We start from the raw sequence: 493 nt of genomic DNA, 5'->3' as shown, positions 1-493 counted from the left end.
TGAAATTTTGAGAAAACAAAATTATCTTTTAAAAAAAATATTTTTTCAGACATGGGGACCCGTGACAAGGAAAACTACAAAAGTGGATCCCTGCCCCCAAATAATTGCAGTAGGCAATTGAGTTGAAAAAGTGGCGGGGTTTAGGGATCGTTAGGGTTGGATCAGACCAATCATTCTTGCTTCCCACAGGTTTGTAGTGATGAAATTTTGAGAAAACAAAATTATCTTTTAAAAAAAATATTTTTTCAGACATGGGGACCCGTGACAAGGAAAACTACAAAAGTGGATCCCTGCCCCCAAATAATTGCAGTAGGCAATTGAGTTGAAAAAGTGGCGGGGTTTAGGGATCGTTAGGGTTGGATCAGACCAATGTCTGTCCTGTCTGGATTAGAAAAGAAAAAAAAAAAAAAAAAAAAAAAAGGGGCGAGAAAAAAAGAGGGGAGGGGTCCCCTTTTTTGTGTTTTTTTTTTTTGGGAAAATTTTGAAATCTTCT

This window comes from Nannospalax galili, unplaced genomic scaffold (genome assembly GCF_000622305.1).
Source record: "Nannospalax galili isolate Female #2095 unplaced genomic scaffold, S.galili_v1.0 scaffold1087, whole genome shotgun sequence".
NCBI classification, from domain to species: Eukaryota; Metazoa; Chordata; class Mammalia; order Rodentia; family Spalacidae; genus Nannospalax; species Nannospalax galili.
The sequence above is the reverse complement of the archived record's forward strand: the minus strand, read 5'-3'. Positions refer to the sequence as shown.